Consider the following 18,216-nt stretch of genomic DNA (forward strand, 5'->3'; position numbering starts at 1 on the left):
CAGATGAATTTACACATTTATGACTATTTTTGCAATTATATTTATGTGACTACTTATTGATGATTATCGTGTTTTTTCTTGGCAAGTGCCCGGCAAGGTAAGGTTAGCAGGTCGCTTTTCTTGTCGTTACACATCAGACCGTGCACATTTTCCATTTTTTTGTGTATGTGACTGTTCTCCAGTTTTGTTTGTATGCACTATGAAATAGTTAAGATATAACACACACCAGTCGACTTTGACATTTTTTTTGCCTTATGACATCTCAACATCGTGACTGTTTCACATTTTTTTTGCTACTGCATTGTATTATTCTGTGTATATTTTTGCATTTGAACACTGTCAATGTTTTTGACATATTACGTTTTCTGTCATGCTATGCTGTATGGTTAATTATGTTACCATAAACCAGTCATTATCTAGTGGGTATGTGATTTAAATGCAGGACATTAATCTTTGTTCATCAATTTCAGAAAGGAATGATGATTCTAAGAAATAAATTTAACATAAATGGGAATTTCACCTACGGAATAAACGAAAGGAGATGCAATAACTTTATGAGGAAGAGTAAATGGATCAGGATTAACAAACATTAACAAGAATATACTATACTCATCGAAGAATAGCAGTCTTAACTAATTTTTTCTTTCAGAATACAAGGTGATTGATGCAGGCTGTCAGACTGAACTACACATCTTAGTTTTAGTGATGAAATATGCTAGAGATAAGGAATAGTTGTATAATGATTAATGAAGTTATTTTTTTGCAGATGATAATGAATACTGATGAATAATGATGAAGGAAATGGTATTATGAATAATGAAGTTTTTCTTTACAGGTGATGATAATGGTGAGGTTATGATGATATGGATAATGAAGTTTTTTTCTTTACAGATGAGGATAATGTTGAAGTAATGTATTTATGCTACGTAGTTATTTAAGTATTTGTTGCAGTTTGCTTTGACAGCAGGTGTTACATTGCATAGTAGGATGACGGAAAGTTTTGGAAAGGACAGCTATGGAACACATTTTATACACATTTCACTACTTGTTAATTCGAAGTTCACTACTTTTCAGCATAGTGTGCGTTTCTTCTTTCAGGTCAATAATCCGTTTTTGTATTTTTTCCAGGAGAAGTTTTTCATGACACTTACTAAACCTGTTACTTATTATACCTGTTCTAGTACTTGCATTTTTATTTTTACCCATTTGTGTTTATCACTTCTAAATGTGATCACATGTACTGCCTTGTTACATAATCTTGCTACAGCTGACTCATGACGAATGACGTTACCTATCCTCATTTGCAGCAATAGGTCAAAAGCAAAAAGTATTATGCCTCAGCAATTAATTATCGATCCCAACGCAATGCATTGCTACCAAAAAAATGTATTACCAGTCCCACATAATGTCACTAGTTTATGATAATTCTGAATAATACTGATCAACTCTGAATAGGATGTCACTTGAGTAATGACCTCTTAATGAGACTATATTCAAAATAATGCTTTGTCACTAGCTAATAACTGCCACTTTTTGTTGTAATGATACTACTTATAATGCTTGTGATTACTAATGATTTGACTGTAATTAACTGATTTTAATAATGCCTTTGTAATGATCTGAATACTACTGAATGAGGAACACTGTTTATTGTAATGAGTACTTGTAATGCCCATGATTATTAATGCTATGACTGTAATTAACTGATTTTTAATAATGACTTCATAATAATCTGAATAATACTGAATGATGATTTTATTCAATACTTGCTGGCCACTGAGTGCCAATAATTAATGTCACTCCACGAATTGTTATTAATTATGCCATTGATTAGCTCTTGTTTACAATGTTGATACTTTGTAATTTGAAATGAATGTGACTGTTTAATAATGCTTTGTAATTAGGAGAAGGCTAATAATTCTTAATATATTGGAATTTCAAATGATTAATTAACGATGCCATACTTTGTTGTTGGAAATGAATGTGACTGTTTCATAATGCTTTGTAATTAGGAAAAGACTAATGATTCTTAATAGATTGGAATGACACATAATTAATTAACTATGGTACTGTTTAATAATGCTTTGTAATTAATTAAGGCTCATAATTCTTACTATATTGAAATGACAAATGATCAATTAATTAACTGTAATTAGACAAATGATTAATTAACGACAAATGATTAATTAACTGTAATTAGACAAATGATTAATTAACGACAAATGATTAATTAACTGTAATTAGACAAATGATCAATTAACGACAAATGATTAATTAACTGTAATTAGGCAAAGGCTAATGATTATTGGAATGACAAATGATTAATTAACTGTAATTAGGATAAGGTTAATGATTCTTGATTATACTCTGTAACTGAAAAGAATGCGATTATTTCATAATGCTTTGTAACCAGGAAAAGAAGGCTACTGATTCTATGTACAACAATTAATGAACATTTTTCTGTAATACTACATACTTGGTACAGAAATGTTCAATAACTGGGCTATGAATGCCACAAACTACTAATTAAGTCTGTAATTGTCAATATTATGTGACTTGATGTCCTTCACCTCATAAGCTGACTACCCTGAATTACTGCAATGTCCATTTGTCCTGTTTATCCTAGTGATCATGGAGCACTATCTTTGGTTTTGCACTAATTCTACGTTGGTGTGCCTTGTAAGAGTGTGGTGTTGACACGACATGCTGTCCACCACCATGAGCGATGAAGACATTATTATGGTCCCACTGTTTGGTGTACCTAATGTACTGCCAAAATGAAAACATGGAACATTACTACGACAGTTCAGTGTCTTTGCTACACTGATAAATTCTGATGGGAAAAGATCTTCAAGTTGTGTCACTTGGTGTTGTACTTCTGTAGAAAGATATGGACTTTCAGAGCAGCTGTGTGCAATCTAAAGTGCTACAACCATGATGCAATCCTTCCCTTTCCTATCCTGATTCTTGTCACATAAAGAAAAAAATTTTTTGGTAACATCATTTATGTTCATAGGTTATACATTTTTCGATTCGCTGAACTCCAATGCGAGTACACTTATGTCACTTGTCAACATAATATTTTTTGCCAGTCTGTTTATTTGTTCTGAATATGCTAAAGAATTTTTTCAGTGCCTGTGCACTTTGTTATCTGTCAAATAATTTGTATATACATTTTTCTCATTTGCTACTATGTTTTGTATTCACATTTTGTCTTTGTCTGATATATTTTGTACTTAGTGCGTGTGCACAACATTTAAATATTCTGTAAGTTGTAGGATTTTGTTAATTAAAGAAAAATTTTGCCGCGATTGGCAAGTCCAAATGACTCACCATCGCTGCCAAATTTTTGCCCCCCCCAGTGGAGGGTTATGAAACACGTATGTAACGCAGCAGCGATGGCGAGGCATTGTAGCATCTGTGACCAGAGAGTATGCGCTTGACCGCGCGAGTGTTGCGAGCGGTTCTCAGTGTGTTAGTAGTCAGTGGCAGTCAGTCTGTCGTTGCGAGTCTGTTAGTAGCTGTAGGCCTGTGCAGTACAGTAGTCGTTGCGAGTCTGTAGCTCTGTCTAGTTGAGAGCAGTACTCAGTCTGTAGTCGTCATGCAGAGCGGTCGGTCAGTAGTAGCAGCGCAGTGCGGTTGTGTGATGTAGGCGGTCGGCAACACTGGTCAAGATGAGGAATAAGGTATACTGTTAATTAATATAATTATTAGATAATGAAAAATTGTAATTATTCTCCAACAAGTTCCCCAATAATAATTTTTATTTCAAAAGCATTTTTTCAAAAAATTTAATTTTTTATTGAACTCAAGATTTCGTTGCACTTCCCATTTCATTCCACTTCTTTTGAAGAAAAATTCCACTAAAATCACAAAAAAAAGAGAATATTATTATTTGCAATGCAGTTCCTCCAAGCGGTGCGCAACAACAAGAGCAGATATGTGACATCCATTTATTCTGAGGTAAGACTTTAATTCTGATTGTTTTACACAGGGCCAAAGACCGATATTTCGGTTTAATTAAATTTTCTTATCACTGAATGGACTTTAATTTTTCATGAGGAATTTATATTTGAGTCAGATTGCGTATTTCACATTTTTGTTGCCATTGTCAGTACATTTCATTGTGGGCAGGTTACGCTTAGAGCAATGTCCATTAGCATTCTTAAATAATATTGTCATTCATTTAAATTTTTGTAGGGAGGTTACACTTGGCTCCCATTTCTATTAAGTATTGTCATATTTTCTTTTAAAATTGCGGTGGGGAGGTTACAAGTTACACAAGCTCGCATACGAGTATCGGTACCCGTTACGGAATGTCTTACATTTAACCAGAAGGTTATCAAAAGATTCCACTGACATTCTTGTATAGTTGAAAAAAAAAAACGATCTGGATAGTTTCGAATACTCTTTAAGTAATTTTTAATTAAACCCTTTGTATATTGCTCCAGCAGTAGAGGATGAATCCAGTATCTCTGTTTGGCTCCGCGTTTCTTCTGAGACAAAAGGTGGACAAGCATCGCGTCTTCCACGTCCATCCCTCTCGGCCAATTCGTCACGACTGCCTGCGGCTGCCGCAGCCTGGCCTTAAGGGTAAGTAGAGCGGTGACAAAATATTTTATGGTCGACATCACTAATTATCTGAATGACGTCTCATAATGCAAGGGAAGAATAATTTAGTAACAGACATGTCAGCCAACATTAATTCTATCAAACAAAAATTAATCCTACAGAAAAACCAGCTTTAAGCTCGTGACAGGGAACATTTTCCGGAAGTCAACGTACTTATTTGTGGATCACACATGACTAAATTCCAATTACTGAAAAATTTCTTCATGAGTTCGCAAAGAGACTCCACGAGACTGTACTGAAGATGGATTCAGAGTTATTTGTCAGACTGTTCTCGCTTTCGGCTGCTGATGTACCTCATTACCTCCAGCTTGAGCTGAGAGACTTATAGGTTAGCACCCAGCTCAACGACCTGTTTGCCAAAACAGAAATTTATAAGACTTTTCTAGAATGACTTCCCAACCCAACTCTTGTATAGTGCTTTTTGTCGGTGTAGCTGATTACGAGAGGGCTTTATCGTGGAGTACATTACTTCAAGCAGTCTTCCTGATCTGCAAGACGGCTCAGTTGTTGGCAATAAACGTCAGTAGTGATGGTTACACCTCGGGGAAGCAATTCGTAGTAAACCACATCGGCAGCGCACCCGGTTAGCTGTTCGGTCTAACGCACGGAGTCCGCAGCTCGTGGTCTAGCAGTCGCGTTCTCGCTTCCCGAGCACGGGGTTCCGAGTTCGATCCCCGGCGGGGTCAGTAATTTTCACCTGCCCCGAGATGACTGGGTGTTTGTGTTGTCCTCATCATTTCATTTCATCATCATTCCTGATAGTGGCGAGATGGGACAGAGCCAAGGTTGGGAATTTGTACGGGCGCTGATAACACGCAGTTGAGCGCCCCACAACCACACATTATCATCATCATCTAACATACGGATTTCCGGACTGGGAAGGAGCGCCTTGTCCCCGGCGCGAATGCGCGAATTGTGTCGAGGTCCGGTGAGCCGGCCAGTCTGTGGACGGTTTTTAGGCGGTTTTCCATCTGCTTCGGCGAATGCGGGCTGGTTTCCCTTACTCCGCCTCCACTACACTATGTCTGCGATTGCTGCGCAAACAAGTTCTCCACTTACGCGTACACCACCATCACTCTAACACGCAAACATAGCGGTTACACTCGTCTGGTGTGAGACGTTCCCTAGCGGTTCTAGGCGCTACAGTCTGGAACCGCGCGGCCGCTAAGGTCGCAGGTTCGAATCCTGCCTCGGGCATGGATGTGTGTGATGTCCTTAGGTTAGTTAGGTTTAAGTAGTTCTAAGTTTCTGGGGACTGATGACCTCAGAAGTTAAGTCCCATAGTGCTCAGAGCCACTTGAACCATTTTTGTGAGACGTTCCATTGAGCTTTAGGAGGGCGGGGGAGGGGGGGGGGGGGGGGAGTGCACCGGGGCCCGAGGGCCCGAACCGCACAATAACGCTGAAAGAGTGGTTCGGTGTGGGGCGGCGAAGGGGTGAAGAAGTGGACTGCGGTAGTTCAAATGGTTCAAATGGCTCTGAGCACTATGGGACTCAACTGCTGAGGTCATTAGTCCCCTAGAACTTAGAACTAGTTAAACCTAACTAACCTAAGGACATCACAAACATCCATACCCGAGGCAGGATTCGAGCCTGCGACCGTAGCGGTCTCGCGGTTCCAGACTGACTGCGGTAGTCGCCGTGGGGTTGTGGACCACTGCGACTGCGGCGGGGACGGAGCCTCTCTGTCGTTTCTAGGCTCCCGGTTAACATACAATACAATACAGTCAAACCACATCGGCGCTGTTCCACCAGATGCATGCCGCTATCTTTTGTGGATGCGCGCAGGTCTCTTTCGGGGAGTTGCTGCTTTATTTGGACTCAACCATTCCTTTCTTTTCCTCATGTTTACATAGAGACACCATTCCTCGTCACCAGTAATGATACACGATAGGAATGATCGGTGTTGTTGACGAGCAAGCAGGGATGCACATATTGACGCCTGCTGATTTTTGTGATTTTGGCTTAGACCATACAGCACCCATACACCCGATTTTTGAACCTTCTTCATTGCATGCAAATGTCGCACGATGGTGGAATAATCACACCTGATCACATTTGCAAGTTCTGGAGACACTGAAGTGGATCACTGTGTATTAATGCGTCTTCATCAAACCCTGAAGGACGTTCTGAATGTGGAGGGTCACTGATGTAAACACGATCTTCCTTAAAAAATGAAGCCCATTTTCTTGCAGTGCTCTGTCCAATGGCGTTATCCCCGTACACGGCCCGAATATTCTTGGCTACCTCTGCTGTTGTCATCCCTGTACTGGAATCAAATGGAAGAAGAGTCGGAAACGTTCCGATTTCTCTAATTGGCACTTCATTTTCTAGCGTCCACAGCTCCACTCACTGTCTCCAAACTCAAATAGTGAAAAACAGTGAACTACAAATAAACAATGACAATCGATAAATAAACCGATACCAACCGGAATACCAACATATAAAACAAAAACGCTACGAACTTGTGCACAAACCTAATGTTTGCTCGTCACTGTCCTCCAGCAACCACTGTTGCTGCTTACTAGACTCGCATGCAATTCCAGTAGTCAGAGGTTCTCCAAGCACTTATCTGAGATATCCCTAATTTCGTGCATCGACGTATACTGAATGTGTTTACGCCACATATCACATTCAATTCTCGCGGACAGAGATCGCGTAGAGTCGTATAATTCTTATCAAATGTTTACTGCCGTGTAGCTGACACGTGTTAGATCTCAAGTATTCTTCTTGGTATATTAATTTTCTCGTGAAAAAAGCGTCTTACACTCTGATGTGTGGAAAGTGGGTAGTTACGTGACCATAGCAATTTTTACTTACAAAGAAAGTAGAAAAACAATGCGATAAGTGCAAAGCTGCTTACGAGACACTGAATCGAGCAAAATTTTCTAAACTGTCGTAGTTCCGAAATGCACGACTGTGGAGCTACAACCACACAACGAAAGCCACTTAGCAATGAGAGCGCGGAAACTAGTTTGCCCCTAGCTAAAAACCTGTTACGCTGAGGAGTGCAGTTGCTAATGAAGTGAGTTGAGGATAAATGGCTTCAGCAGAACAGTCAAAGCAAGGAAAGCTTTAAATTCCCATCCATGGCTTGTCGAGTTAAGAGGAGAGTTTTCTGTGACGTTCGCTAGCCAAACCTCTACTATTACATCAGCTGAGCTAGAAGTACCGCAACGCCACTAACCCGTTCAGACGCGAGATATTAAAAGTTAAATTTTTTGACTTTTTCTTTTTATTAGATTATTAGAGATACACTGAGACATAACGGTGAAAAACTAGTGTTAAAAACATTAATGGAATACATACGGTGTAGTTTCAAATGGAGCGTGAAATGTCGTTACTTTTGGTGGCAAGGTAAAATGTATTTCCTTTCTGCTGTTAGTCACAAGGTTATTTGACAGAAAGTGCACTTACATCTGATTCTGGCCGGCCGCTGTGACCAAGCGGTTCTAGGCGCTTCAGTCTGGAACCACGTGACCGCTGCGGTCGCAGGCTCGAATCCTGCCTCGGGCATCGATGTGTGTGTTGTCCTTAAGTTAGTTAGGTTTAAGTAGTTCTAAGTTCTAGGGGACTGATGACCTCAGATGTTAAGTCCCATGGTGCTCAGAGCCATTTGAACCATTTTTTTCCCATCTGATTCTGTAAGGTTTCTTCTTTGTGCTACAGCGTATGCTTTGCATTTGTTGCATGCTTTTCAACTGAAACAATAGTTTTACTTTTTTCTGCTAATGGTTCTATGCTCTCACTCTCTGAAGTAATCGAAAATCAAGTTTACTGTCTTCAGCTAACACATGATCTCCACTTTCACTACTACTGTCAATGTGAGTCGCCATCAGAAGAAATTCCTTCTAAAGGCCCGCTAGAATTTCCTCCTCCTCTATTCTGCGAAACTACATCGTGAGAAACTGGAAAAAACAACAAACTTTCACGGCTACTCCTGTTGCCCCTAGAGCCGCAGCGCTTTCAGAAGGAACCACCACAATAATTATGAAAATAAATACATAAATGTAATTATTATCGCAATACATAGAGCATAAATTTGAACAGGGTAGTTTTCTGTACCTAATCCATGCGCAAAAAAATGCTTTGTAGAGACAAATTACATCACAAAGACAAATGTGCACCGCATGAAAAAATGGCTCCTACGCTTGCTCGTCTAACTGCCAAGACTTGAAGCATATGAAGTTGTTCATTTTGCAGCATCTACTGGTAAAGGGTGGTTACAGATGTAGCTGCTGTGCCTATGCCACGAAGGCTTCAAAGGGAACCACATCGTCTGAAGGGTTAATTTGTTATGGTTCTCAGCTATGCTGTAGGAACGAGTCTGCACTAAGACAGTCGAAATCTGTACTCTGCACGTTTCAGTTTTTGCTAATGTACAGAGAGCATGGCTGAACTTTCATTCTAACATGTGCAATACAGAATCCGAAGAATGATATAATCGTTCAGCTCAAAGAACAGCGATACTAGGACGAGGACGTAGTGTTATCCAGCGTGAAAGAGAGAGAACGTGTCCGAAATGTTTGCGAATCGTGTATCTGCGGCGGGCCCCAGCCCGGTAATCACCTCGTGCGATGTGGGGAACCGCGTAAAAGCCACGTTCAGGCAAACCAGCACGCCGGCCCTCGTCCTTAATCCGTGGTCGGATTAGATTCGGGGAATGTACTTCTACCTGAACCCCAGAAGTGACGTGCTAACGCGCGCAGCTATTCCGACGAGTTTCCTGACCCACGTGGACAGATATCTATGAATCTGAAAATATTTATCAGTTTCTATTCTTGAGGTTTTAGTAAAATTGCATGCCCGGAAAAGTTTTATTGAAGTTGAGGATGTGCTTTCCAACATCCGTCCACAATGAAGTCAGTTTGTACTTATTAACTGATTGTCGAAAAGCCAAGGACTGCTGTTGCACTTCTGATCTCTTTGTGGAAGCTTCCAATTTTTTCGTAAACCTACACTTTTTTGCGTCATCCGTCTTCTGATTGGTTTGATGCAACCCCCCACCCCCAAATTCCCCTCCTGTGCTAACCTTATCATTTCAGAGTAGCACTTAGACCGTATGTTCTCAATTATTTGTTGGATGTGTTCCAGTTTCTGTCTCTACGGATTTTTCTCTCTGCCGCCCCCTCCAGTATCATGGAGATTGTTCCCTAATATGTTAACACATGTCGTATCGTCTTGTCCCTTTTGTCAATGTTTTCCGTATGTTCCTTTCTTCACCGATTCTGCAGAGAACTTCCACATTCCGTATGTCATCCGTCCACTTAATTTCCAACATTCTTGTGTAGCACATCATCTCAAACGTTTCGATTCTCCTCTGTTCAAGTTTTCTCACAGTCCAAGTCTCACTGCCATACAATGCTGTGCTCCAAACGTACATTCTCAGAAATTTCTTCCTCAAAAAAGGCCTATGTTTGATACTAGAAGAGTTCTTTTGGGCAGGAATGCCCTTTTTGCCTGTGCAAATCATCTTTTTACGTCCTCCTTCCTTCGCCCATAATAGGTTGTTTTGCTTACAACGTAACAGAATATCTGAACTTCGACTACTTCGGAATCACTAATTTTGATATTAGTTTGGTATTTTTCTCGTTTACTCTCAATTCATATTCTGTACTCATTAGTCCGTTCATTCCATTCAACAGAACCCTTAATTCTCCTTTACTTTTGCTGAGGGTAGCAATGTCGTGGTGGTGCTCGCGGCAAGCTCCTATGGGACCAAACTGCCGAGGTCACTGGTCCCTAGGCTTACACATTAGTTAATCTAACTTAACTAACTTACGCTAAGGACAACACACACATCCATGCCCGAGGGAAGACTCGAACACCTCCGACGGGGATGGGTGTGTGTGTGTGTGGGGGGGGGGGGGGGGGGGGGGGGTTGCGCGAACCGTGGAAAGGCGTCCTAGACCACGCGGCGGTAGCAATGTCATCATCGAATCTTGTTAATGGTGTCAGTCTTCTCAACGCTCGAATTTTTATCCCACTCCTGAACCTTTCTTTCATCTGCGTCATTACTCCTTCGATGTATAGACTGAACAGTTAAAATTGCAACACCATGAGATGGTACACGGTGTACATCAAAGTGGCGAGAATCAGTATCACGGAACGATGAACCGCAGCCTCCAATAGGCCACGATCCTGCCGAGTACCAATTTCGACACGTGCTGGCAGCCGCTTTTCCTTCTTAACGAGCTACAAGATTTTCTTACTACTGACAAAGATCAAAATTTAATATCTAAATGAGAAACCCGCTGCGTGATTCCTCTCCAGATACAGAAAGTATGTGGCGTTATCGATGCTTGCTTTCTGCGGTTGCACTGAAATCTTAACAACTTGCATATCCAAGCTTACAATACATTTAATGCGAATTTGACTTTTTTTTCCTTTTTTGCATACCGTCTTGTTGAAATCGTAGCTTCTAGTTATTGGGCGAGGCACTACAAATGCAGAATCAAAAATTTCCCAGAAGCAGCAAGGGTAAATTTCACTGTAACTTCGTTGCAGGTTTCATCTCTCCCGCGAACCACCCGGTTTTATTAGAAAGAGGCAAGTCTCTGCTGCTAGAGGAAAGACGTCAACAACGATTTTATGAAACCTACGTCGGTATGTCTGCCGCTGCAGAGGCGATCATTCCTTTTAAGCGATCGAAGAGCAGCTACGGGAGGTATTACGTAAAAGAATGCTGGAGGAATGCGACTCCGCGGGCAGCTATCGTGTGGCTTTGTCGACAGGCCTGAGGCTCAGAAAGTGACTTGTCAGAACGGCGGGGCAGAGAACGCGCGGAGGACACGTGCCTTTCACTTTGCGTGAACCATTTGCTGGACACAGTGGCTACAAGCGGCGATTAACACCTCAGCCGGTAACAGCTAGCGACGTGAGCAAAAGGAAACGGAATTGCAGCAACTTTTTCTCGTCTTTCAGCTGACAGGAAAAATATAGCTCGCCATGATATTTCACGCGCTCGCTGCATGTTGCTCACGTACGCGGTATCCGATGAAGTCGTGTAACGATTTACGCGTTCAACTGAAATACCCGTACCACAACTCAGGTTTACGTTGTTATTTCTCTAGACCACAGGCAATGACCAAACGGCTACTGAAGACCACACACCCCGTTTCTCTCCATCTGTACTACAGTAGCAGCCTGAAGTTACGCATTACCTACAGCTGCAACTGTACCCCGCTATCCAATATACAGTGCCGTGTGTTACGGAGAGTACATAGTGTACCACGATACGTTCCCCGTTTTCGGACACTCGCGTTGCAAGATAGATTGGCGGCATTTTTTTGTATACACTCTATGTTTTCCCTCGTGAGATCTAAGACAGAAGTAGTAATATCTTTCCTAATTCTTATAAGCACGGATTTTTTTTTATTAAGGCTCTCCAGGATACACAGAGTCTTTCCTATAGCCCATTGGTTGATTGAACATTGTTAAGCGTATCTGCAAGGCCTTCGGAGTGAGCAGACAAACCAGCAATGACGCTCTTCTTAAACATTCTCTCTCTCTTTCTCTCTTCGCAAAATTGATGATTAAATTTTGTTCCCTATGAATTCGACTTTGTAGAGACATATACCCGGCATTCATTACGTCGTTACCGGACGTCATTACGCACAAAGAGTCTAAAACAGGCTTTTACCGCTGACAACGAACTCGCTGGTGTTTGTTGACAAATGAATGACGTGACAAATGATGGAGCGGGACCTGCAGATAGGCATGCGCCAAATACAGTACTTATTTTGAAGTATCATATATCGCGTTTAAAGTTATTTTTCCACGTCAGTACTGATTTCACAGTTCTGAAAGTCAAATGTCGTGTACAGCGGTTTTTGTATTGTCTCCTGCGTGTGAAGTGTAGCAACGTATGGTAAATATTGCAGCTGTATTGGAAAAACTGAAATTCGTAAGCGATATTTCATTTGCAAGTTTTCCAAAACTGTTGTGGACTCCTCCCTGACTGAATATGATTGCGACGTAAATCACGCAATCCGAGTCGGTCATGAATTGCATGTCGGGAAAGGAAACATGCGGCTAACGACACGCTTCTGGCAATAACGAAACGGCACTTCAACCCTCCTGGAATATTCGCGACTCAGAGCAGAATACATACGATAGGCAAACAATCCTAATTACAAACAATACTTTTGAGTTGATACAACGAGGCTTTTGTAAGTCGTCTCCTTTGCGGGTTAATTGCAATGTCTTAGGATTCGTCCGACAAAACTCATTGTCTAGCGTTTGCCGGACCCACATCTGGATGTATGCGATCAATCCACATTAAATCGCCCCCGCGAGAGTAGGCAAAAGATTCTGTTTACATGCATTATGTTACATTTATTTACGTTGAGAGTCAAATGCTCTATTCCGTTCGTTCTTTATTTCCTGACTCTCTTCTGGATTCGAAGCAAACAAATCCATCAGCAAATTAAAGACGGTATCATGTTACATATACACTCTAGGGAATTAAAACGACAAGCCACGAAAAAATTATCTGAATTTGACATCGCTCGCCACTGAGGCTCAATTCCAAGCGGGACTCGTCACTAAATGAGACTGTACGCCAAAGATGTGTGTGCAGACGTCCCGAAAGCCCGTTATAACGCCCGACAACCAGTAGTGAGGGTCCGGGATACCATTTCTTTTCACAGAAGGGCCCATTTTGTTGTCATCCAAGGCACCATTACAGTACAGCGGCGCGTGCGTCGATGATACACTACGCCCCGTAGTTGCTCTTCAGGGCAAGCGATCCTGGGCTTACATTTCAGCAAGATAATGCCCTCCCTCACACAGCGAGAGCTTCTACTGTTTGCCTTTGTGCTTGTCAAACCTTGCCTTGGCCAGTAAGGTTGTAGGATCTCTCCTCAACCGATAATGTTTGAAACATTGTGGGCAGAGGCCTCCAATGAGGTCTGCATTTTGACGATCTGAAGCGCCAATTGGACGGAACATCTCTCAAGATAGCATCCAATAACTTTATCAATCAATCCCAAACCGAATAACTGCTTGCATGAGGAAAAGAGGTGGACCAACGCGTTGCTGACTTCGTGAGTATGTGAAGCTCTTTCTCTTGAATACATCATCCAATTTCTCTCTCGTATTCGGGAGGACGACGGTTCAATCTCACGTCAGGCCGTCCTGATTTAGGTTTCCCGTGATTTCCCTAAATCGCTTCAGGTAAATGCCGGGATGGTTCCTTTGAAAGGGCACGGTCGACTTCCTTTACCATCCTTCCCTAATACGATGAGAGCGATGACTTCGCTGTTTGGTCTCCTCCCCCAAATAACCCAACCCCAATTTATGTGAAATTGCAATCGTGTGTGTGTGTCTGTACATGTTCATCACATCTACTGATTTCCGTCCCAGTTGGGTAATTCCTTCATGCTGCGTCTATTTTTTTCTTTTTTTTCCTTTTTTTTCTCGCTCTAGCGTGTATAGGCCCTATTCATTAATAATGTTTTGGATTCGGTACACTAAGAACACCAGTCTCTTTGAATACCTGTTCCGATATTCGAGAGCACATATTTTGTTTAGTGAGCGACGGAGTGGAATTGTCAGAAAGGCCTTCTAGGGGTAACTTGAGCTACGCAATCTACAACCTTCTACATTATGCGAACGAAGAGCCCAAGGCCTAGGAAAGAGAAAAAGAGAGCAATAATTTTTAGTGACCAGCCGTGTTTCCAATCAAACCGGAATATCTGTATAACAGTATTTGTCTAGCAATGGAATGTTATCAGCTTTGAATAAGCCCCTGACTGAAAAATACAGTCGAGCATAAAGTCAATAAGAGCTCAGGCCTGTTTGCAACTTAACCTCGAAAAGAATGTGGTCTCTGATTAAGTTTGCGACACAGTGCTGTCGTTGGTTTGTAGCTGCTGTGGTCTTCAGCTCGAAGATAGTTTGATGCAGCACTCCGCACTGGTCTATCCTGTGCAAGCGTCTTCATCTCCGAACAACTACCGCAACCCACATCCATTTGAATCTGCTTGTATTCATGCCTATGTCTCCCTCTATAGGTTTACCCCGACCCCCAAACCCACTACGAAACTGACAATTCCTTGATGCCTCACGATGTGTCTTATCAATCGACTCCTCCTCTAATCAAATTTTACCATAAATTTCTGTTTCCCACCAATTCGTCTCAGTATCTCTTCATCACTTAATCCGATGTACCCAACTCATCTTTCGTTACGCCACATTTCAAAAGCTTCTGTTCTCTTCTTGTCTAAAATGTTTATCGTCCATGTTTCACTTCCGCACAAACCGTCACTCCACACAAATACGATCAGAAAAATCTTCATAACACTTCAGTTTATATTAGATGTTAACAAATTCGTCTTTTTAGGAACGCTTTTCTTGTTGTTACCAGTCCGCCCGGCCATCTTTATTTTGCTGCTCAAACAGTAGAACTCATCTTGTACTTTTAGCATCTCATTTTCAAGTCTAATTCCCACACCTGGGTGGTATGTCTCTGATAAACACTGAGTACACTGGTGCATTTAGCGTGGAGGAAGAAGAAACAGGTCTAGTACGCAATCACTGCCTACGCCTGCCCACACGTTGACTAATGTTCTGTGTTGACGGCTCTTGCGAACTGTAGCGTGGGGATACTCATCGGCCCAAAAATGACTGACTAGCATTCCGTCTCCGGTGAAATAGGCTTCGTCCATAAAAAGTACATATGCAGGAAAATGAGAATCGACTGTAAGGCGCTGTACGAACCACTGGATGAGTATGGCACGAGTTCCGAAGTCAGCATGAGCGAAAGCATGCATCTTCTGGCACGGTAGGGGTCTGCATGTCTCGCAATACTCGTCGCACAGTACTCTGCGAAACATTCGTTTCACGTGCAGCTGGTCGAGTGCTGATCCTAGGCGTCTCATCCACTCGAAGAAGCACTGCATCCTGTAAGTCGGAGTCCGTGTAGCTACTCGTAATCCTCGGTCGTTGTATTGTGGTATCAATCGCCATGTTTCACTTAATCGCTGTGACAATCTGGGAAACATGAAGTGAGCCAGATGTCTTCTATAAGATATTTGATCCTGAACACCTTTCCGCTTCCTGTTTCCTTCCATTTGGTTCCCATTTACAAAAATCATCTCTGCAAGTTCCGTCATCGCGTACAACTCCATTTGATTAGGGCTGATCGGTGTTAGTATTTCAATTTTTAAACACAGAGTGCCATCTACTACAGTACGTACTCTGCATGCTTGAATTGCCCTTGTTAGGGCGCCATCTGCATTTGATGAGTTATCACCACCACCTCTACACGTAAGTGCTCGTCGGGATTGCCTACCGTACCGTTTTAGCGACAACAATACCGGTAGATGTAAAAGAGTATATCAAAAACAATCATCCGATTTGACACATCTATATTTCTGAAACTAATAAACATACACAATGAATTTTGTTTTCTGATGAACAGGAAACTCAAAAAGTTTTTTTCATACCTTTTCATAGGCGTTCAATATGACATACACGGTATATGTCAGTGTGGTATTCAAATAGTTCCTACATTGCAGCGAGCATGCCTTGAGTTACTGCTTCCACAGCTGCTGTTATGCGATGTCTCAGTTCATTTATTGTTGTTAGTAACTGAGGCACGTAAACAGAGTCTTTTATAGACCCCACAAGAAATAATCACATACAGTCAGGTCAGGGGACCTTGTCGGCCAGTAATGTAAGGCTGAATCATTTGGTCAAGTGCGACCGATCCATCGTTCAGTAACTCTTTGATTTAAAAATTCCCGCACTTACAGATGCCAGTTTGGTGGTCCCCATCCTGTTGGTAAAGGAAGTCGTTCTACTCAGTCTCCAACTGTCGGAAAAGAAAGTTCTCAAGCATATCGAGATATGTGCTTCGTGTAACAGTGTTCTCGGCTATCAGAAATTGACCATACACCTTTTCCCGTGAAACTGCACAAAACACATTAAATTTTGAAGAGTCGCTCTCATGTTGTACAGTTTTATCTGGTTGTTCCGTACTCCATATACTCACATTATGACGGCTCACCTTTCCATTTAAATGGAATGTTGCCTCGTCACTTAACACTAAGTGTGGAGCCGGCCAGGGTGGCCAAGCGGTTCTAGGCGCTTCAGTCTGGAACCGCGCGACCGCTACGGTCGCAGGTTCGAATCCTGCCTCGGGCATGGATGTGTGTGATGTCCTTAGGTTAGTTAGGTTTAAGTAGTTCTAAGTTCTAGGGGACTGATGGCCTCAGCAGTTAAGTCCCATAGTGCTCAGAGCCATTTGAACCATTTGAACTAAGTGTGGAAGAAAACTGCGAAAAACATACAACACGAAACGCTTTCTGTAGTATCGACATAATTTTTACTAGAACTGAACTGGGCGCTTACTACTGCTACATCGCGGCACTAAGAACTCGTGAGTTTGCTCTTTTCAACACTGCACTGCATGTTCGTGCACTATCTCAAGTAACATATTAGTTATTTTTATTATTATTTTTTTTAATAGAGTGATTCTTTTTGATACACGCTATATTCGACAGTCAAGCGATCGACTTTCACTTATAACTTTCGATTCGGTCGTTTTCGGGCCGGCGTTCATTACCTCAAACTGATACATTTAACCTTCTCCATCATTCGTGAAAGTTTGTAGCATCATCACGGAATCACTCTGTATGAGAAATAATCACAATTACGTCAGCGACAGGTGGCAGTTGTCGTCCGCAGCTGACTGGTAACCAGCAGCTTCAATGTGTAACGTGACAATTGTTCAGAGGACAGATGGTATGACCAAACTCGTGCTCGGATTACTTGTTTCCATGGGAACTGTCCTGTAAACAACTACTTGCAGGTCACTGTTATTCTGATCCAGGAATAACTAAGTCTGGTGATCAGGAGCGTTCTGTGAAGTTCGCAGAATGTGACAACTAATTTCTCCTTCCCTTTCACTCTTTCTGGTACATTTACTTTGCAGGTAACGCTAACACTAATAATAAAACAGAAAAAGCCTGTAGGTTTATCTCATACCAACTGCACTGCGACTATATTACAACGTTGCGCAACATCAGGGTGATGCGATAGCTCACACCCGCCAAGAGCGAATTGTCAGAGTAAATAACATCGAATCAATACTGTTCGACACTGATAAACAGCTGGACATGTTTACGAGAGCGATGACAAGAATGGCAGGAGATAAAATTGGCCGTTCTGTACATATTTATACACCACTACGATAAATGCATTCCGTTCTCCGAAATACTAGGCATACGAAAATAACTGTTCACCTCGATAACTCATTCAGACCTTTCTTTTAATACATTCGCGAGCATCTTGTGCAGCGGTACAATTCAGTTGTGGCAGAAGACATTTATCGCTACATTTTCTGCAGTTACTCTCTGTTTATAACCAAGAAAATTACAATGCTACAGAGTCCAAAACTGTTGGCAACCTGGATTAATTTCGATTATACTTAAAAATCTTGAATTATGAACATAATGTAGTGATCAAAGGTATTTTGTTTTCCGTTTTTGTGCTGTCAATTCAACGATAAACTGAAAACCCACGTCCCCGTATACGTTGAATAAGTATTTACAGTTATTATTCTCTGCGAATGCTCACC

The sequence above is a fragment of the Schistocerca piceifrons genome, chromosome 1 (genome assembly GCF_021461385.2).
Source record: "Schistocerca piceifrons isolate TAMUIC-IGC-003096 chromosome 1, iqSchPice1.1, whole genome shotgun sequence".
Taxonomy (NCBI): Eukaryota; Metazoa; Arthropoda; class Insecta; order Orthoptera; family Acrididae; genus Schistocerca; species Schistocerca piceifrons.